The 23373-nt window shown below is 36.6% G+C and overlaps 1 pseudogene; it reads right to left on the reverse strand.

Moving 5' to 3' along the window:
- Positions 1-15238: 15238 nt before the first annotated feature.
- Positions 15239-16808, reverse strand: LOC145093879 (anthocyanidin 3-O-glucosyltransferase 2 pseudogene; annotated as a pseudogene).
- Between the last annotated feature and the right edge of the window lie 6565 nt (positions 16809-23373).

Below are 23373 nucleotides of genomic sequence, written 5' to 3' on the forward strand. Positions count from 1 at the left end.
CCCTAACCCAGAAGTTCAAGGTCACTCAAGCCCTATTGGCAAGGCAAGGTCAAGGTGTGATCACATCTTGGAGATGTAGTCACATATTGACAAGCCGGGAGAGTTGGGTGTCAAAGTTTTGAGAAAGTTAGTGGCTCAATCACTTTCTAAGTCACATACTGAGTTTCTTTGGAACTCCTATGAAACAGACTATGACAAGACCCTTAATGATCTTATCTATTTGCTAAGATCAACTTCCTAAAACTTTATGGACATTGTCAATGATGACATTGGATATCCAGTAAAGCTCTCTCTTCCTAATGGAAAGGGATCGACCATAGTCAACTCGATTGACCAAATGGTAAAGAGAAAAGCTAAGTCTGAGATAGTACCATTACCAAAGCGTCCATATGTTAAATTGCCAAAGGAAGGGGCATTGGTTGCGAAGCTGCCAATTTACCCAAGGATGTTAAAGTCAATAAGGTTGACCCTACTTCAAGTAAAGTCCACTATCTAACTCCGATAAGTTTCTATTCTGAGACTCTTGAAACATAATGGGACTGGGTCACATAGTGATGTTTTAAGAATCAAAGAAAAGTAAAGGAACTTAAAGAAAGAATATGCTGAATCTGATCACGTAGATGGATTTCTATCGCATAGTTTAATGATCGGATTCGTGAGCTACTTCTTAGGAGTTATGAGATATTTCTTAGGAATAGATAACAACAAGTTTTCATATGGATTGTAAGGATAGTTTTTCTGCAAACGTTTTAAAAATAAAAGGAAAAATGATGATTTTATTTATTTTAAAATATCCTTGCAATGACATTTGAGGAAAAATTGTTGCTTATATGATTCCATTTATAGCAAGAGTGGAAATATGAAATTGATTCTTTTATTTGTGGTAATGTCTAAATTTACCAAATAAGGAAAGATTCTCATCACCCAAGTTTCAATTGGACCGGAACTTGGAATTATGCAAGTTGTATAGCATGATGAATGAGAACTTTCAAGTATTGGAAAATTAAGACTAATTACTTGTTCACATGGATGTGTGAGTCAAGTGAAGGACTAAGGGATCGAGTACACATTCTTGTGAACTGGTCAAGTCCACCACAAAAGATTGATAAGATTATTCGTCATAATTTACTAAAGCTCAGTAAATATGGTTATACTTACAAGCTTAAGTGTAATTCTGAGACATTGGAAAAGGTTCCAATGTAAGGCAGAGCGAATAAGAAGAATCAAATTAGGCAGAAGGATAAAAGTTTCTCAAATCTGAAAAGATGGGAGAGTACTTTAGTATCCGGTTTTTGTGATCATCTTAAGGATTTAGAAACCTTATCAACATTAGTTCTCCAAGGAAATCCTAGTGCATTCTTATGACTAAGAAGAGGAACTTGAATTGTTGAAATGGTGAAATCAAGGAGATGAGTCATAATTCGTTCCAATATAAGTCTTAGAGTCATACTCCAAGATTGTAATCTGAGTGACATGTCTTAAAAAAGGTTAAAACACTTGTCAAATGTAAGAGTAAAAGTTTCCTACTCTAGTACATTTGAAATTGGTAAGTTGTGATGTTTTGGACAAAACAAAGACCAACTAAGGCCAATTGTGTGAAGTGTTTGTCTTGATAAAGAATCCGCACTATCCCTTGAATATTTGACAAGAAATTTTTATATGTCAAGACGACAGTGGGAGTCTTAAAGGTCATGAAAGTCTCAAGAACTAATCAAGAATAAAACCTGAAGTTTTTCACTAGCACACGACTTGAGGTTTATAACCTATCGTGTTGACATATTTTGTGCCCATTCCAATTAAAGGTCGCTTTGCATATGAGTTCTTAGAGTTCTCAATTGGTTGCACAACAACTTGGAAGCAATGGCAGGCCCTTGAGTTGCTAGGTGGCAAGAAATTAAGATTGAGTTCAATCCATATGAGTTTGGATTTGTCATTATCCTTGTCTTGTGACTATGGTTTTGACAATTCACATGGATAAGAACGCATACACCATAAAAATCTAAGTGTCATAAGGTTTCTCTCCGTTTCATGAAAATGATGGTGAGGAAACACTTTCACTAAGTAGATTTTAGTTAGATAGCAATTGTAATATTTGCATTCTCAAAGTCGTTAGTGGAGCATGTGTGGTTTATCGGCACACTAACTTGGACTTATGAGAAGTGGCAAAAGTCAAAACAATCAAGTATATGATTACGACATCCATTTTCATAGTTCTTGAAAGTGTTTAGACACACCTGTGAGCTATCTAAAAGAGATGTATGATTTTGATAAAGTTTTATCAAAACAATCTAGTATTAGAAATCTGAACTTTGGTAAGAAAGTCAGCTGATTTCTGAGTACATGTCAAAGCTAGTGGGAGCATAAGTGTCATGCTAATAATCATCATGTTAGTGGGATCATGATAATTATGATTAGTATTGCAAGTTAGTAATGTTAATTATAGAAAATAAAAGTTTCAATTGGGAAAGAGTTGTTTTGCTATAATTAAGGGAGAGGAAATTCTACTTCATCTCAAATCTATAAGCTTAGATCGTGAGGTTTTAATCATTTAGTCAAGGATATATATATGAATTTCATGTTGGAATGGCTCAACATAAGGAAATTCTGTATATGGGTCCATTATTTGCGTTCTAAAATTCAATTATGACTACGACATCCTTTTTCATAATCTGAACTATGAGAACTTGGCAAATAGAAATGGAAATGTTATAGCAAAAGACTAGTTTGGTCTTGATGTGAGACATCATGAATCGTGTCCCATATGCTTCGGATATAGGATCGATTACATGTACTATATTCATCCTTTCTAAAATTTTCCAAATGCCTGGGGCATTAAGAAGGGAAAAGGTCTAGAATTGGATATGAATAAAAGGATTAATCAATTGTCGAGGACAATCTAAGGTTTACCAAAGATTGGGTGCTCAAGGACAGTTGGAAGTATAGTGATAATTCTGGAAGGACCATATTGACATAATCTGTAAGGAGGCAACTCTTGTTCAGAAGTGATAGTCAAAATGAATCTGGAAATGTTTCAAAGTTAGAATTTTCAATCTGTGTAAGATTAAGGAAACTTAATGCAAGAAGGATGTTTCCAAGGAGTTGATCTCCTTTGGAATACTTTGTAATGTTTGTTGTCAAGTCCTTGTGACTTTGTGCATAATCATTACAAGAGGATCAATGCATATAAGTTTAGAATCTAACAGATTTCAGTAAATGGCATGAATTTGGAATTCTTGCATTTGTAGTAAGGATTTGGGACTGTGAAAAGAGGATCATTGGAGTTATGTTTAATTGATCTAATTCACAAAGTAAAGATCATAGACAAACATAGTATGCATACTTGGTGTATGGCATGACTAGTGTTTAGAAAACATAGTGTACATGTTTGGAGCATGGGACAACTATTGTTTTAAATTCAAGAATAAAGTTGATAGCTGAAACAGTATACAATGAATAATGTGTAATCATATGGTGATAAATAAAAGGTGTTTCATTTATGTTCATAGTTTTTGATACCATATTGGATTCAATTATTACTGTGTTTCATTTTGCATGTTTTAACTTCCAAAATAACTAGGTCATTGTTTTGGATGACTAAGTTATTCAAACCATCCTTAGTCGGTCATATGTTGGAAGTAGATATGAATCAAGACTGTCATGGGTTGGCTTGTAGAGGTCTAAGATGTTGGACAAAGGGCTACAACACTCATGAGTGCTCATAAGTTCTGAGTATTGGATTCAACCCGCGCTCATTGGAATTACTTCATGGATTTTATCACGAGTGATCATGAGACGATAATATCTTATATTCTTCAAACCTAGAGATATGAGTTGTTACTATGAGTTGGTTGTACATTGATTGCACGAAAACGCATTCAGTAACTCGGTGCTATAAAACGTGCCTTTGTGTATGATTCAACAAGTAGTAGAACAAGCAATATGAGTCGAAGTTTATCCATTCCTTTTACCTTCGGGATAAAAGCGATATCTGTGGGCCCTTCGATGATTTGATGATGACAAATGGAAGTGCTCTGCTGGGCCAGGACTAATTTGATTTGTTCAATTAGTTAGTCGTCATAAATCGGAAATCGGGAAACAAAAAATGGACAGAGAGAATGATTATAATCCATGTCTCAATCCATATGATATCTAGAATGGAGGAATATATGATCCCTTATCTAATGGACAAGTCATTGACAAAGGTTAGAGTTCATCTACAAGGTCAGAGTTCGATAGAAGCTTTTGAGAGCTACGATTGCCAGTCGATTCCTGAAGTCATACGCAATAATAGTTTTAGACTTATCCAAGTGGGAGACTGTTGGATTAATGTCTAAGTCCATAACTATAATTGGTAAGACTTGACCCGACCCGGCATGGTCCATTTGGGTTGCATGGCATCATGCACTTGGATAGACTAAAATGAGAGAAATAAGACACTTATGGTTATTAATATATTATAAGTTCTAGTATATTAATAATAAGAATAATAAGATTATTTAATTAGTATTAATCAAGAATTAATCTAGGATTAATTAAGTGATCAAAAGCAGACTAATTAAATATATGGGTTGATTGTGCAAATCATCCATAACTTATATAGTGGGCCAAAGCTCCATAGATAATCAAGTTGGGTTAAACCCATAGGATGCTCCATGGAGGTTACTGTTGGATAAGGTGTCTAAGTCCATAACTTATTTGGTATATACTTGACCGGACCCGGCATGGTCCATTTGGGTTGCATTTCATCCAAACTATTTATGGATAATTTTATGAGAGTTATACACATACGATTATTAATATATTATAAGTTATAATATATTAATATGAAGTCATGTTATTTAATTAGTCTTAGTCTTAAATTAATTATGAATTAACTTAGAGATTAAAAGGAAGACTAATTAGATTGTGGGCTATTGGTTTTATATGGTGTGGGCTAACACTCATTTGTTAATGGGTTAGGCTTGTATGGAAGTCCATGGATGATCCATGGAGCTTTTAACCCATGGATCCTTGGAAAAGGAAAGGTCATGGGTTATTAGGGTTTCACCCTAATCATGTACACTATATAAGCATGCTTATGTTGCATGAAATTGCCACTAGTGTGAACTAGTGTCACTAATGTGTGTGCTTGTGTGTGGCCGATTTTATAGTGTGTATACACTCTCTCAAAGTTTTCCAAGAGTTTGTGGTGATTTGTGATTCCATTTGAGGCATTCACACTATTGGTGCTTGGCCCTCAAACTCCTTAAGAATCAAACTCATCAAAAAGGTATGTAATCTCATCTAATTCTTTTATGTTTAAAAGTACCCCATGCCATGTTAGATAGGTTATGAACCTTGGAAAATTATTATTTTGCATGTATTTAGACAAACATAGATCCAAGGTTTATTAGGGTTGCATGCACACTTAGGAAGTGTTAGATTGCTCAAAACCCAACAGTGGTATCAGAGCCTAGGCTTGCTTGTTTGATACTTGATGCAAAATAGTGAAAATAGTCGAAATTTTTGCTGTCTGCATGATGGACTCGCCGAGTCCATGGGGGGACTCGCCGTGTCCAAGGCAAAATTCATCCTACTCGCCGAGTAGGTTCTTGCACTCGGCGAGTAGAATGATCGGAATGCAGAATTTCGACTTTTGCTGCTGGAAATGGACTAGAAACATTACCCTAAACTGTTTTGGTGTTTTAAAACTTGTTTTAGTTGGTGCAATGGTTGTTCTAATCCATTTACAATAGCATATATCAAAATTCCATGATTTTATGTGTTCATATAATTCTTGAAATTTTGATGATCATGTTCATGTTCTTATGAATTTAGAAGATGATAGGAATTATTTGCTGAATTGTTTAGGATTAATTCTTGATCATTTATGTGTTTTAATGGAGTCCATAATTTGACCTCAAGTTATGGATATCCAAAGGTCACTTTTCTTTAACACACATTAAAAACACATAAGTTACATAAAATGAAGAGTCTTCATTTTATGAACCTTTAATTCATAAGTTAGGAAATGAAAAGTTTTGAAGAGTTACAAAACATGCCCTCAAGTTTTGGAATTTGGAAAAGTTTCACACACTTTAATAAACTTTAATTCCAACACTTAGAATTTTAAAAGTTAAAATTCAACCCTTATACTATTTATAACATTAATGGTTAATTATTATATATATGTATAAGAACAAGTCGTTTTACCGTTAGTAGGCCTCATTCACGAAGTCGGTCTATAAGGTGGGTATAAGGTTGTTGCCTATAAAATGGCGACTTAATGGGTGTCCATTCTCACCCACCACTTGCTTGATCGGTGGAGGGTCGTTAGCCGAACGGGTAGGACAATGACTTTAAATTCTCATTAAAAGTATAATGAATATTATAAAGTAACTAAATATTTATTTATTTATTTAATTCCCAATCTTAGTTACTTTAGGAAAAATGTGAATTTGGTGCTAGCCCATGGAATTGACACTTTGTACCTTACCAAGTCGTTGGTGGAGCGTGTGTGGTTAACCGGCACACTAACTTGGACTAGTAAGGATCACGAAGGGTGACTTAATGTTTGTCATAGATCAATGGAGCGTGTGTGGTTAACCGGCACATTTATTAGGTGATAATATTAAGGGTACCAAGTGAATTGGTATGGTTATTCACACCTTGTTTTGTGATCCTCGGCATCCCAGTCACAAAATTTGAGAGGGCACACTCAAGATTGAAACATGCCATTGAAAAGTTCAATGAATCTCAAAAGATCTAGGAATTTCAAATCCAATTAAAACCTAATAAATTATTTCGTTTTTCATGGTGGAAATTGGTGAATCGTCATTCGCCTACCTTCAAATATTTTATAGCTTGGATTACGGCATCCCTCTTCCAAATTATAAAATATTGTGTTGGGTCCTAGCCTTAATATTTCATATTGGGTGTTATATTAAGGACTTTGAATCAACTAACTTGATTTTCTCCCATTATAGATGTCTGGTTCAGACAACTATGATCTTCCCAAATCTCTTGAAGATGGTGTCCCTCAACATCATGCTTCACTTCCTTCATTTCCTCCAATTATTCTCCCTCACCCATAAGTTCTTGAAAAGTTTAAAGTCACTCAATCCCTATTGGCAAGCATAGTCTATGTGTGCTCACATGTTGGAGATAAAGTCACATATTGAAAAGCTGGGAGAGTTGGGTGTCAAAGTCTCGTGAAAGTTGGATGTTCAATCACTTTCTTAGTAACATAGTGAGTCTCTTTGGGACTATTATGAGACAGACTATGACATGACCCTTAATGATCTTATCTATTTGCTTGGTGTTGTGGAATCAACAATGATTTGGAACACCAGTAAAGCAAATTTGATTAAAAGAACAACTTCCCAAGTCTTAAATGGACATTGACAATGGTAGCATTGGATATCTAGAAAAGCATTTCTCATCCAATTGGAAAGGGATCGGCCATAGTCAACTCGGTTGACCAAATGGTAAAGAGAAAGGCTAAATCTGAGATAGTCTCATGTGCCATTACCAAAGGGTCCATGTGTTTTGTTGCCAAAGGAAGGGACACTGATTGCGAAGCTGCCTGAAAGATCATAAGATTGATCAAGTCAAAAAGTTTGACTCTACTTCGGGTAAAGTCCATTGTTTAACTCTATTAAGTTTCTATTTGGAGATTCTTATTACATAATGTGAATGGGTCACATGTTGATATTTTTAAGAATCAAAGAATCAAATAGGAAGCTTAAAGTAAGTATATGTTGATTCTGATTGCGAAGGTGGGTTTTGATCGCATGGTTCGGTAATCAAAATTTTGAGCTGTTGCTTAACAGTTATAATATATTGCTTATGAATAGATAGCAACAAGGTTTCCGTGTGGATTGTAAGGATAAGTTTTTCCGCAAAGTTTTAAAATAAAAGAAAAAAAAGGTTTTAATTTTATTTATTTTAAAAATATCCTTACAATGACATCTATGGAAAATTGTTGCTTATATGTTTCCAGTAATAGCAATATTGGAAAGTGGATTTGATTCTTTCATTTGTGGTAGTGTCTGAATTTACCAAATGAAGAAAGTTTTTCATCACCCAAGTTTCAATTGGACAGAAACTTGGAATCATACAAGTTGTATTGTATGATGAATGAGAATTTTCATCTTTGAAAATTAAGACTAATTCTTTGATCACATGTATATGTGAGTCAATTGAAGGACTAAGGAATTAGGTACACTGGGTGTGCGCTGGTCAAGGTCCACCACAAAGATTGATTTGTCATGATTTACTAAAGATTAGTAAATATGATTATACTTATAAGGTTAAGTATAATTCTGTAACATTGGAAAGGTTACAATGTATGAAAAAACAAATGAGAAGAATCAAATTAGGCAGAAAGATAAAAGTTTCTCAAATCTGAAAGGATGGGAGAGTACTTTAGTATCGTATTTCATGATCATCTTAATGATTATGAAACCATATCACAAATTCATACTCTAAGGACGTCTTAGTGCATTGTTATGGATAAGAAGAGAGGTCATGAACTGTTGGATTGGTTAAAATCAAGAAGATGAGTCATACTTCGTTCCAAAACAATTCTTAGAGTCATACTCCAAGATTGTAACCTTGAGTGACATAAAGGAAGATTTATTAACACTAGTCAAATGTAAGAGTAAAATGTTTTCTACTCTTGTACATTTGAGACTGGTAAGTTGTGATGTCTTGGATGAGACAAAGACCAACTAAGACCAATTGTGTGAAGTGTTAGTCTTGATAAGAATCCGCACTATCCCTTGAATATTTGTTTTGTCAAGGAATGGTTCATGACTGGGGAAACTTATATGTCAAGGGGACAGTGGGAGCCTTAAAGATCCTGAAAGAGTTTCAAGATTTAATCAAGAGTAAAGCCTGTAATTTATCACTAGCACACGACTTAAGGTTTGCAACCTATCGTGTTGACATAATTCTTATTTCTGTACCTACTTCAAATAAGTTGAATTTGCATGTGAGTTATCAGAGTTCAACTTGGAAGCATTGGTGGGCCTTGTGCTACCAAGGTGACAAGAAACTAAAATTGAACAAGTTTTCATGTAAGGCTGAATTTGTCACTAATCTTATCTTGTGATTATGGTTTTGACAAATTCACATGGATAGGAACTCATACATTATAAAATCTAAATGTCATAAGGTTTCTCTCCGATTCATGAAAATGATGATGAGGAAACACTTTCACTAAGTAGATTTTATGTAGATATCAATTGTGTTATTTGCATTTTCAAAAGTCGTTAGTGGAGCGCGTGTGGTTAACCGGCACACTAACATGGACTTGTGAGAAATGGCAAATGTCTAAACAATTAAGACTATGATTACGGTATCCCTTTTCATAGTTCTGAAAATTGTTTAGACACATATGTGAATTATCTAAGAAAGGGTGTATGAATCTAAATTTCAGAAGTCCAGCAGATTTCTGGAAATATGTCAGAGCTAGTGGGAGCATAAGTGTTATGCTGATAATCATCATGTTAGTGGGAGCATGATTATTACGTTTAGTGTTGCATGTTAGCAATGTTAATTATAGAAAACAAAGTTTCAATTCGTGAAGTTGCAAGGGTTGAAAAGTTGTTTTGCTATAATTAAGGGAGAGGAAATTATACTTCATTTCAATTCTAGAAGCATATATTGAGATTTTAATCATCCTTAGTCAAAATATATGTATGAATTTTATGTCTGAATGGTTCGACTTAAGGAAATTCTATATATATTGCGTTCTCAAAATTCAATTATGACTACGGCATCCCTCTTCATAGTTAAATTTTGAAAACGTAGCAAATAATAAAAAAATAAAATAAAATAAAAAATATTATAGCAAAAGACTGGTCTAGTATCATGTCTTTATGTCAAACATTATGAATCGTGTCCCATATGCTTTGGATATAAGATCGATTGCATGTGCTATAATATTCATCTTTTCTAAATTTTCCAAATGCTTAAGGCATTGAGAAGGGAAAAGTCTAGAACTGGATATGACTAAAGTGATTAAGCAATAGTCGAGGACAATCTGAGGTTCGCCAAAGATTGGTTTCTCAGGGAAAGTTGGAAGTAGGATGTAAGTTGTCAGAAAGGACTGTATTGACATGTTCTGAAAAGAAGTAACTCTTGTTCGGAAGTGATAGTCAAAATGGGACTATGGAAATGTCTCCATAGGTGGAAGTTATTCAATCTATGTAAGATTAGAAAACCTTAATGCAAGAAGGATTTTCAAAGCAATGTACTTTGAATATGAGACTTCCGTTCCATAGAAGTTGACCTTCTTTGGAATACTCTGTAATGACTGGTGACAAGGTTTTGGTGACTTTGTGCATAATCATTACAAGAGGAACATTGCATAAAAGTTTAAAATCTAACAGATTTTTTGGTAAATGATAGGAATCGGGGATTCTCACATTTACAATAAGGATTTGGGATTGTGAAATGAGTATCATTGGAATCATGTTCAATTGATCTACATCACAATGTAAGGATCATAGACAAACATAGTGTGCATACTTGGAGTATGGCATAACTATTGTTTAGAAAAACAAAGTGTACATGCTAGGAGCATGGGACGACTATTGTTTTTATTCAAGTCTTAAGTTGATTATTTGAAACATTGAATAATGTGTAATGAATATAGTGATAAATAAAAGGTGGTTTTATTTATATTCAAAAGGGTTCTGAGACCATATTGGATTCTATTATTATTGTGTTTCACTTTGCATGTTTTGACTTCCAAAATAGCTAGGTTATTCTTTCTGAATGACTAAGTTATTTAAACACTCCACAGTCGTTCATATGTTGGAAGTAGGTATGAATCAAGACTGCCATGAATCGAGTTTGTAGATGGCTAAACGGGTTTAGTCATAGCAATGGTTGCGACAACATTCATGAGTGCTCATAAGTTATGAGTATTGGAATAAACCCACGCTCACTTGTATCACTTCATGGAATTTATCTCGAGTGATCGTGAGACGGTAATATCATGTAAATCTTCAAACCTACAGATATGAGTTGTTACCTATGAGTTGGTTGTGCATTGATTGCACGTAAACGCATCAGTAACTTGATGTTATAAAACGTGCCTTTGTGTACAATTCAACAAGTAGTAGAACAAGCATATGAGTCGAAGTTTATCTGTTCCTTCTAGAAATAGAAGCGATATTTAGGCCCCTCGATGATTTTGTTGTGACCTATGTACCGGCCGGTCAGAACTAAATTGATGTGTTCGATTAAGTTCTTTGTCAAACAAATCGAAAATCGGGAAACAAACTGCTGGACAATAAGTACGACGTTGTTCCATGTATTTTTCCGGCTGATATCATGAGAATAGAGGATTATACGATCACTTATCTAAAATGGCGCTTCATAGTTCAACAGAGTTTTCGAGAGCTACGATTGCCGGTTGGTTCCTGAAGTAACATACGCAAATATAGTTATTAGACTTATCCAAGTGGGAGTCTATTGGCTAAGGTGTCTAAGTCCATAACTTATTTGGTATATACTTGACCCGACCCGACATGGTCCATTTGGGTTGCATTTCATCCAAACTATTTATGGATAATTTTATGAGAGTTATACACATATGATTATTAATATATTATAAGTTATAATATATTAATATGAAGTCATGTTATTTAATTAGTCTTAGTCTTAAATTAATTATGAATTAATTTAGAGATTAAAAGGAAGACTAATTAGATTGTGGGCTATTGGTTTTATATGGTGTGGGCTAACACTCATTTGTTAATGGGTTAGGCTTGTATGGAAGTCCATGGATGATCCATGGAGCTTTTAACCCATGGATCCTTAGAAAAGGAAAGGTCATGGGTTATTAGGGTTTCACCCTAATCATGTACACTATATAAGCATGCTTATGTTGCATGAAATAGCCACTAGCGTGAACTAGTGTCACTAGTGTGTGTGCTTGTGTGTGGCCGATTTTATAGTGTGTATACACTCTCTCAAAGTTTTCCAAGAGTTTGTGGTGATTTGTGATTCCATTTGAGGCATTCACACTATTGGTGCTTGGCCCTCAAACTCCTTAAGAATCAAACTCATCAAAAAGCTATGTAATCTCATCTAATTCTTTTATGTTTAAAAGTACCCCATGCCATGTTAGATAGGTTATGAACCTTGGAAAATTATTATTTTTCATGTATTTAGACAAACATAGATCCAAGGTTTATTAGGGTTGCATGCACACTTAGGAAGTGTTAGATTGCTCAAAACCCAACAGTTACATAACCCATGGGTCATGGAAATGAAAGGTCATGACAATTAGGGTTTACATGGTGTAACCCTAATTGTAACACACTATATAAGCATCATATTATTCACCAAAATTGGCCACTAGAGTGTAATAGAAGGGCTAGCCGATTTTCATGAAGTGTAGAATTCTCTCAAGTTATTCCAAGTGTATTTGGTGCTGTGTGAACCATCTGAGGCGTCACACTTGGGGCACTAGGCACTCAAGCTTCATGAAGACATTCTACATCAAAGAGGTATGTATTCTATCTTGTTATATTCAATGTTTGATAGCTTAGATTAGGATAATACCTTGGATGTTCATATTTGCATGTATAATAGAGAAAACATAGATCCAAGGTATTTAGGGTTGCATGTACACTAAGGAGTGTTAGAATGCTCAAAACCCAACAGACTGGTGGTGCCAGGAGATAACAGCAGGCAGCAACCACCATGGTTAGTGGCCATGGTGGTTCTTTTCGATTATCCGACCAACCAACACACAAACACATACCACTCATGTGAAAAAAGAACTCGGAATCCTCCTTCGAGGTGCCAGACAACCACCAGAGGAATGACAAAAGGGACAGCCGCTCTTAGAGCGATGGCGGCGACGCTAACAATCGACACTACGATGGCGTAGTAGAAAACGAATTGGAGAAGAGAGATGCTTCGCGATAATAGCAACTACATTCCACGATTTCCGACTCTCTTGACTTCCCCAGCGGTCACGACGTCCTCTCTTGTCGGTCCTCACTCTTCGCCGGCAATAGATGCATCAATTGTGGTGGTTCGACGAATGGGATGGCGGCAGTTGGAGATGGGAGAAATAATGGTGCCGACTGACCTAACAAGAATAGGTTTAGGGTTTTCAACGAGTATGCGACGAGGGGAAGGGTGGGTTGACGGGTTTAAGCCCCGTCTCGACTTAAACTTCATTCCATTTGAAGCTTCTAGTCCCTGCATCCCAAAACGTTATCAAATTAAATCCCTAATTTACCCTATAGCCCCTTGCTTCCAAAAATCATTTCAATCCAAGTCTATATGTTTCAATTTGACCTTAAACATCCAAAAAATTAATTTTTAACACCCCTAAGGTGTACAGCCTGCGAATTAATACGACTTAGGCTAAAATACATCTCAGAGTTTTAGGGCTATTTATTTATTTATTTTATTTATCTATTTTATTACTTTCTTATTTAATTTATTTATTTACTTATTTTCAACAGAATGTTACACTTGCGGTAAAATGGTAAAATGACCATTTTACCCCTAGCCTACCTTGAACCAAAACTGAGGCCCAAATCCATAAACCCAAAAGGCCCAAAACCAATAGATCAACTAAGGCTCACTTATTGGCCAATTTTCCAAATTGGGCCCAACCCCTATATGGGCCTTACCCTAAATTCCAATAATTTCCGTAGCCCAAAAGCTTGATCTTAGATGGCCCAAAAAGGCCCAAACCAACAAAGTCCAAAGAAGTGGCGCAATCTGAGGCCAGAAAATGCGAAGCCAAAACTGACTGGGTACGCAGGGCGTACTCAGCTGTACGCTAAATGTCCTCGTTGCATGGCTTGTACGCTCAACGTACTCCTCCATTAAGCCATTTCTTCCATTAAGCTCTTAATGCGTAAGTCTAATAGTCCAAAACATAGATCTGAGTCCCAAAGAGTATCTAGAGCTATAAAGTCATTAACTTGGTGACTTTGCATGCCCCAAAAGATCCCAAATTTGATTTATAACATTCTACTTTCAATATAACGGCCATAACTCATGCATGGATGGTTCTAAGCTTCAAAGATGACAACTTTATGACTCTAAGACGAAAAGAACACCAAGAGTAGCAACTCTAAGCTTCAGAAATGATAATAATCCACAAGATCTCATTTATGGGAGCAAAATGGGTCCAAAACTCAAACATAGGAGATTTAAGCTATAACACAACAAGTTCAGAGCTTTATACCTCAAATGAATGCCAAAAGATAATGCTAACCTGGATCTACAAGCTCCCACTCTTACAATGAAGCTCCAGGATGATCTCCTTCATCCAAAACACTAAAAATGCACCTAAAAGACCTTCTAAGCTAAAGAACTTTCAACTATAGAGTTAGGGTTTCGAGTAAAGGGCTGGGAGGACAAGGAGGTTGAATAAATGAGGGTTCCAAGTCCATAATGATGATTATATAGTGGCCAACCCCGAAAATTAAGGTTTTCAAAATCCTTACGTACGCCCCACGTACGTTTTTGTACGCCCAACGTACACCTCCGGATCCATGATCAAACCCTCGCATGAGTACGCTAAGCGTGCTACTTGGTACGTCCCACGTACTCGCTTTACAGCTTGTACGGTAAGTGTACCTTGTGGTATGACCTGCATAAAACTCAAGGACCAAATTTGACAATTTAAATAATGCAAAGGCAAAAGAGAAACTTACCAAGATTCACGTTTTACATATTTCTTTTGTCATGAATCATTCATTTACAAATACATTTTATTAAAATTTTGATGGCTTTAAAGACGATTTGATTTAACACATAGAAAAAATTGGACGTTTACAAATAATATATATTTTTTAGCTTCTAAATCTATAATTTTATATTTTATGTTATATCCGTAACTTGATTTATCATTTTTCTTTTAAGTATATTTGATGAATGATGTCTGTTTTTTAATATTTTTTATCTTAAACAAATAAATTAGTTGTTATGATTTTATTTTAGTATTTTTAATAATTTTTATTTGAATAGAAAATAACAAAAAATTATATTTATTTAATATATAAATGATTTGCAAGTTTGGATTTAATTGGATTATAGAAGATAAAAAAAATTAATTTTTTAATAAATGTGTGTGTTGAGGTACATCGTAAATAATATATATATATATATATATATATATATATATATATATATATATATATATATATATATATATATATATATATATATATATATATATATATATATATATATATATAAACCTGTTCACTTTTGAGATTAGCACATGTGGTTCACTTATTACACCAACAGTTGAAACAGAACTCATAACAGGTTTCGTTTAAAGTCCAAAATAAGACGCCCTACAGAAGCATACGACGAACCTCCCTCTGCCACCGCCGCTATGCTTTTCTCTCTCATTTCTTTAACGTCCGTTCTGACCTTTTTATCGTTCATCAATCGTCTTACCCCATTTTCAATCTCCTCCGCAGTGACCACGACTTTATTAGCCTTCTGATTACAAAAATCCTTATGATCCAACTTAATCTCCAGTGCCAAACCAAGCTCCACCACCATTTCAAACGCATTAATCTGTTGCTCAGCGTCGATTGGCCATGCAGCCGATGGTACACCAAACCACAAACTCTCCAACAACGAGTTCCAACCACAGTGAGACACAAACCCTCCGACTGCACTGTGAGCCAGCACAGCCACCTGCGGGACCCATCCCGTTACTTTTCCGATTCCAGCAGTCCGTTGCAGGAATCCTTCGGGCAATACCGTTCCTAGGTCTTCGTAATCACTCGGCGCTCTTGTTCTCTTATCTTTTGGAGGTCGACGCAGGGACCATAGGAAACGGTAGCCACTCCGCTCTAAGCCGTTTGCTATTTCCTTCACTTGAACCTCGTCAAAACTTCCCGTACTCCCAAAACACAGGAACACCACCGAGGAAGGCGGTTGAGTGTCTAACCAGGTGATGATTTCATCATTACCCGACGCTTTTAGGGAACAGCCTTCTAGGTTTAGTATCGGGCCCACCGGATACACCATTGGAATGGTGCAGTCTTCCGAGAATGACTTGATAGCGTGTGTTTCCAATTCCAAGAATGTATTCACAATGATCGCTTTCGCCTTTCTCAGTCTCCGGGCAGACCCCAGAACAAAGTCCAGCCCCTCTAGAGTCTGGAAGACGCCTGGAAAAACCTTTGTGGGCACTGGCTTGGCAAAACTCGGAACGTGAATCGTGGAATCCGAGTTGCTTAACACGACAATATCTTGGTTCTCATAATCATAGAGTGTCTGGATGTACAACTTAAATCTAAGAAACCCAGCATTAGAAGTGAAGAACACATATGTCGGAATATTAAACTCGTTTGCCACATCTATCATCCCGGTGCAGAACATGTCGACGACGAACCCGGCGACACGAGCCGAACCCGGTTGACTCATCTTGTTGGCGACAATTTTTCTTACGAATTTGCAGTGATTGTTGATACAATTAGTCAAGGCAGCCATGGGAACTTTTGAGACTGGTGGGGTTTTGTCTTGAGGGAGATCGATGAAGGAGATACGATCCATTTTGGTGTTTGCTAATGATTGGATGTACGTGGTGACGGCGGAGCAGGAGCCGAAGGTGGGAGGCGGGTTAATGAGGAGGACAGTAATGGAGAGGTGGTGGTCGCGTGTCACGAGTAGTTTTGCGATCTGGATGGTGGACATGATGTGACCAACCCCTGGTGCAGGGATGAAGACGAGCTCCGTAATTAGATTCTCCATTTCTGTTTTCTTCTTAAATGATTGGTTTGAAGTTTTATCTATGATATGCCAGTTCGGGGGGGATTTTAAAGGCATCTTATAATTCCGTATTTGAACCAACAGCTGGCTTTTAAATGTAGCGGACAGGCAAACTTTCTATCAAATCGTGAAAACACAGAACATCATGAGGGAAAAGTTGTTATTAGTAGTATGAAAAATGTTTATATTTTATTTAAAAGTGTAGGTATATCGTACTAAAAACAGTTTAAATGAAAAGAATATGTTTTCATTTGACTATTTCCTAAAAGTAAATAGCTTAAAATACCAAAGATAGACAATTCAAAACATATATTTTAGGGTTTATATTGACTTCAACGATGAGTCTTTGAAAGAATATTATATTTTAAAAAAAATAGGAACCATCTTATGAATGATATTTGGATCGTATGATCCGCACAAAAATAAAAATATTCTTCAATCATAAAATAATAAAAATATTTTTTAATTTATTTTTTTGATCATCACTTTAAAAACTTTTTATAGAATAATAAAATTTTCAACCATCAATCGAAGAATAAAAATAAAACTTACATTAATTCTTATAGAATACGAGTAACAATTTCTAAGAATTACATTTATTGTTAAGAATAAAACTAAAATGCACTTTCAAATCGGGAAAAAAACATCAAAATCTAACAAAGATACTAATACATTCTAAAAGAATAATATTGCTAATAATAACTTTCAATTTGTGGTCCGTTCTTCAATCATCAACTTCTGTGAAAAACAAATCCAAATTGCAGTTTAAAATCCAATAATGCATTAACAAATGAAAAATAAAAAACTAAATTCATTTGGAAAAATATATGGACTTTTGAATTGCTCCAAAACCAATATCCAATAATTGTAGAACATGCATAAAACAATGAGAAAATATCTATATTCCATTCCAACGGAATTGAAATTTGTGATTCTATTCCAACAGAATTGGAACTCAAGATTCAATTACCGTATGCATTCTTTGGAAAAATATTCACATTTCCCAATGATATAAAATGAACAAAAAAAACACCACGTGCATGAATACAATGATTAAGACCACTAATTCACCAACCATAGGTTCAAGACTTCGTAAAATCAAAATGAAGACTTCGTTAAATCAAAATCCAAATTCCATAACGGAGAAATAAATCACAAAAATTATCAATTAGGACATATCTTTCGTGCAAAAAGAAACAAATCACAAAAATTATCATATTCTACAACCGGTAATCATCATACCATAAAGAATTAATAAAAAAAACTACTGAATTATGGGTGATATAGAATAGTAAATTAAAACAAGCAAAATTTAACCTTCTCTTTTAGATGTTCATCACGAACTAAAACAACTTGCTCAGCACCAAATCCACTAAAATGCTGATAGCCAACCCCATTGTTTCCAAATATGGTTTTGATATCATTATCATTTGTTTCATTTTCAATCAACATAGCTAGATCTCCATTAATTCGACTAGTTTCTGGCTTCAAAGCATCAACAAACAAGGGAAAAAAGTGGCAAAGAAGGTTGACAACACTTTGAGCCAGATTCAGAACTCTAGTATGAGTGCAAAAATTCTCACTTAATTGGAAAATCGTGGAGATAAATTGCATCCCTTGCATCCCTAGCTCATGGATGAAACTTACATTCTCATTGGAATCAACAAAATACATGTTGAAAAATTGAATAACTGAACAATAATAAACAAAAGTTATATATTAAATCCAAAAGTAAACAAAACTACTTAACAAATTTTGAAAACAAAAATCGTCTCTACACTGTGTAAATTTGTGCATGGTATAATGTTTAACACTTTTTACATCAAAAAACTAAAAAAACCTACTTGTTAGGATTAAAATCCTTAAAGATCTTTAGATTCTAAACAAGTAAAACAAGAACACAACGATAATTTAAAGAATGTCGAATGATTAAGTGTCACGCCTCAGAAGAACTCTATGAAGAATTGCTACTACAGAGGCGTGATTAGGGTTACAACGTAATAATCAAAGTTATCAAAAATATGATGCATACATGCACCTTAAATACTCTAAACCTAGAGATAAAGACGAGTAGACAGTCCCAACTCGTTAATACAAAAGACTAAACCAAAAGCCCAATGACGCAACATCTAATACCCAACAATCTCCCCCTTTGCGTCAATTGGGGCCCAAATCCATTAGCCTTGAATTCGCTTTTGAACTTCGTAAACTTTGGGAATGATACAAAAAATTGTTTGTTGCAATTGCATGTACTACAAAATCATGTCAGTGAAGCACTTGATGTCATCCTTGTTATTGCCCTTGAATCTCTTCACTAAATCCAGTAGTGTACAAGTTCTTGTCAGAAAGGAAGAAACATGCCTTGCGAAAGTCTGCACCAGTTCATTCCCTGGCTTGATAAACCACATACCATTCCTTACTGTAAATCTTCCCCAACTTCAGGTTTTCGAAGTCCTTTGGAGATTCCTTAAGAACGGCAGAAGGTTTCTTTCGTAACAACGCGGCTACCTCAACATTCATTTCTCCAATCTCCTGAATGTAAGACTTGATCATTATCTGGAGATAAGACATGATAGGTTCGTATTTTTCTTTTTTCTTTCAGTAACATGTTGTAAAGAACTAACCATTCATTGGGGTTAATACAAGGTAAGTCTGCAAGTGTGAACTCGTAGCATTGACTAGCTGAACCTCTTGCCACTTTGAACTTTACGTTCGAAAAGCCGTCAGTCTCAATTGGTCCTATGTCATTCACACCAATTATTTTGCTCAAGGACCATGTCTCGTATTGTAGCTTCATATGCTTCAGTTAGAAAGAGAACAACAAGTGATTAGCCCCGCTCTCCATGATTGGAATGTTTATCAACTTTTATGAAAGCATGAAACCTGAAAGCCTTTGGAGTGATGGGTAGATCAAATTGTGAATCTTGTGTATTTTGAAGATCAAAAGACACAATTAGCTCTAACCAATACTGGCTAGATAAATTGACAACATCATTATAGATTCGCTTCATGGTCCACTTGGGGAATAGAAGCTTCTTTGCTTTGAAGAGTGCCTTGGGCCTCCTTTTCAGCTCTTTTTTTTCATCGGCCTCTCGGATGATTCGTTGGTGCTTATCCAGTTCAACTTCACGAGCCTTTCGATTTTTAAGCTCGTTTTCATCCAACTCTTCTTCATCTTCACTGTTATCGATGATAGGTTCTCCACCGAACAGTTTTTCTTTACCCTTGGGTTCTTGCTTGCTCACATGGAAACCCACATCACCAAGTTTTCAACAGGGAAACCCACATCACCAAATCCTGCTTTTGTTCTCTGTAAGGGCTTCCACAAGAAGGAGATTTAATCGATCCTGAATCCATCTCCAACTCAGCCATCATGGAGATGTTCTTTCAAATGGGCTACAAATAGGTCTTAACTACTGTCTCAATGTTTAAGAAGCCCAATTTACCACCAATGTGGAATGGGATGTTTGACCTCCTCTTCAAGAGCTTTTCTGAACGCGTCACAGATTCTGATTGTGCCAACAATGTAACGACCCAAAAATTAAGGGTAGAAGTTTCATTTTTATTATAGTAAAACACAGTTATCTTTAAATCTAAGTATACCAAAACATTGCTAATTAAAAACATTTATCAGAGTTCATCCCAAAATCACCTAATACGGAAAACACGGGTGTATGCGCTGCGATCAAGCTGAGCCCTTCCTGTCCAAAACAATGATACCTGAAACCATACACCAATATGTAAGCACGAAGCTTAGTGAGTTCCCCAGAGCATACCCCACACAATCCACATACTCAAATAATCCATATTAGCTCTATAAGCTACACATATCACATAAGCCATGTATAAAAACATATGGGATGCCATGGAAACCCTCCAAGGTCTTACATCGGGTGCCACTGGAACCCCCACATGGTCTTAGCCCACTGCCATCGGAACCCCCACATGGTCTTAACTGCCATGGAAACCCGCACATGGTCTCAATCCACTGCCACGGGAACCCCCCGGGGTCTTCCATACCAATATCATATCAACATAACACATAATCAAATAACAGTATACATATATAAACCCTATAAGCCCTACAAACAACATATAAAGGTGCCATGGATACCCTCCATGGTCTTACACCGGATGCCATGGGAACCCCCACATGGTCTTAGATCATTGCCATGGGAACCCCCATATGGTCTTAGCCTGGAATGACATGTGAACCCCCATATGGCCTTATATCCAACTGCCTCGGGAACCCCCAAGGTCTTCCATGCAAGTATCACAAAGACAACTAACATACAAATACCACACAATCAACTAGCAAACCATATATAACTAATTACCATGGGAACCCCACATGGTCTTCACATAAATACCTAATGTATCCATAGCACATTCATAGAAATCATCACAACTAAATAAATGGGTTGGCCTTGGTGCCTTATACCTATTGGTATGGCGAGGAGACTTACCTGGCACTACTGAAGTCCCACGGATAAAACTCTAGCTGCTAGTTGACAGATTTCCGAACTGTCAATCATCAAAACGACACCTAATTAATAATTGGGTTCCAATACATAACCATAAGTCCATGCTTGGGGTAAAAGACTACTTTACCCCCAACATAGCTTGATTCAAGCCCAAGGCCTAACTCAGACTCCAAAGGCCTAAAAGTCAAGTAATGGGCCAAAGCCCAACATATAGCCCAATATTCCAAATTTGGCCCAGACCTCTACATGGTCTTTCCTTAAGGCCCATCCATTTTTTCTAGTCTATACTCTTGGTATTCCAATGGCCCAATATCTCTTAATCATCAAGGCCCAGTTATGGCCCACCTATGGCCCAATTTTCCAAATTAAGCCCAAGTCCTTCACATGGGCCTATAGCCCATCCAATAGAAAGGCCCAACTCAAGACCGAAGTAATATTAGGGTTTCCAACCCAAATAATAGCCAATTAGTCAAATGGTTAGGCTTTTAGGTCAATTAGGGCTTCATTGGGTCTATTAGGGTTAAAAAATTTGGGCACCACCCACTACCACCTCGGGTAGTGGAGGTCATCGGCGGCTCACGGCGGCGGCTACCACTTCGTGGTGGTGGTTATGACTTTGGCTAAAAATATCCAAGCATCCCAAAATAACAATCACACACACAAAAGCACACAACCATCCAAGGTGGCGGCTCATGGCGGCATAATGGCAGTGTGAGGTGGCAACCACCACCTCACAGCGTTGACAGGTTGTTTTCTTTGATTATTCCGGCCATACTATGATACAACAACCACACAACAATATCCAAATACACACACAAAAAAAATAACACACACACACACATAGCCGCTCTGTGGCGGTAGGCGGTGGTTGGAGGTGCTAGCCATCACCTCATGGTGGTGGTGGTGGCGCTCTTGTGATTCCCGACCAAGCATCACACCCTCATACGCTCTCCTGTTGCGAAATAAACCCAGCCACCCACCTGGTGGCGTATGGCAGCGGTGGTGACACAAGAAGGCAAGTAGCAGCGGTGATCAGGGTTAACAATTTCATCATCAGCGGCAACCACCATGGTGGTTATTCACGACTCCCATTCGACAAAAAACCACACACACACACAACCTCATCACAAACCACGAACCACAGCGGTCTCCACGGTTGTCAACCGTTGATCCCCACGACTGAAACACAACAAGTGGTTGCATTTTCATCTTCGTCAGTGGTGAGACAACAAAGACGGCTTCTTTTTGGTCTTATGGATCTAAAAGCGGTGGTAGTGGCCTAAGCATAGCGAGCGACGAACAGAGAAAGTTTGGCGGTCGCTCGGAGCTTCAACAGATCGGAGAACGAGAGACAGTCGGATGGAGGTAGCGGAAGGGTTCATGTGCAGCGTCTCTCTCTCTCTCTCTCTCTCTCTCTCTATTGTTCATGGCGTCCGGCGATGGTGGTGGAAACGTCTTCAACAATGCCGGCGATTGAACAATGGAGGGAGGAGGTGGCGGCTGTTGTTGAGAAGTAGGGTTAGGGTTAGACGGGGTGCATGTGGGTTATGAAGTATAAATACGGAGGTTGGCGAGGGTGACAGGTTCAACCTGTATCCATATTCAAACATTTGCATATATTACACGTTTGGTCCCTCTATATAGAAAATCTTTTCAACTTAAGTCCCAAAAATTACCATCTAGCCCCTTCTTGACAAATGATTTTCAACTTTGGTACATAATTTACTATTTTATCCCCAGCCATCCAAAATCCTTTCATATTAAGTCCAAATGATACCAAACACCCCCTGACTTCTAAAATCCTTTGCAAAATAAATACTATATATACAATGTAACCCCCGAAAATTCAAATCTTGTCATTTGGCTCCTCGAAACCAACACCCCCTGATTATTATTTGATTTTGGGCTATAATACTACAAAATAATGATAATAATTACCTTTCGGGGTTTCGGGTTTATTATTTAATTATTCTATTTTAAATGGGATGTTACAACTCTCTCCCACTTAAATTTAATTTCGTCCTCGAAATCGTTTTTTTATCATTCATTACACGTTAGACAACTTGAACTACATGACCACAATCCTGAGCATACCGTAGCCTTTCCAAGGCAACCAAAACCAACCCCG

Source organism: Lactuca serriola, chromosome 3 (genome assembly GCF_051521515.1).
Source record: "Lactuca serriola cultivar US96UC23 chromosome 3, Lser_US96UC23_V15, whole genome shotgun sequence".
Taxonomy (NCBI): domain Eukaryota; kingdom Viridiplantae; phylum Streptophyta; class Magnoliopsida; order Asterales; family Asteraceae; genus Lactuca; species Lactuca serriola.